Source organism: Merops nubicus, unplaced genomic scaffold (genome assembly GCF_000691845.1).
Source record: "Merops nubicus isolate BGI_N331 unplaced genomic scaffold, ASM69184v1 scaffold29580, whole genome shotgun sequence".
NCBI lineage: Eukaryota > Metazoa > Chordata > Aves > Coraciiformes > Meropidae > Merops > Merops nubicus.
This window is the reverse complement of record NW_008583964.1, coordinates 1525-1757: the sequence shown is the minus strand read 5'-3', so window position 1 is coordinate 1757 and position 233 is coordinate 1525. Positions and strand designations below refer to the sequence as shown.

The 233-nt window shown below is 62.7% G+C and overlaps 1 pseudogene; it reads right to left on the bottom strand.

Moving 5' to 3' along the window:
- The window catches only part of LOC103775305, a 1919-nt pseudogene that overhangs the window by 254 nt on the left and 1432 nt on the right, over positions 1–233 (bottom strand).

Here is a 233-nt window from a genome sequence, read left to right as displayed (position 1 = left end):
TCGACTGGCACAGGGCATGGGATAGCTGAGACCCCCCGGGCTGCTCCTGCATGCCCAGGGCTGTGCTCACAGAACCATGGATGACTTTGGGTGGGAAGAGATCTTTAGAAGTCATTGAGTCCAACCCCCCTGCAGGGACAGGGACATCCCCAACTCGAGCAGGGGGCTCAGAGCCCCGGCCAACCTCCCCTGGGATGGTGCCAGGGATGGGGCAGTGACCACCTCTCTGGGCA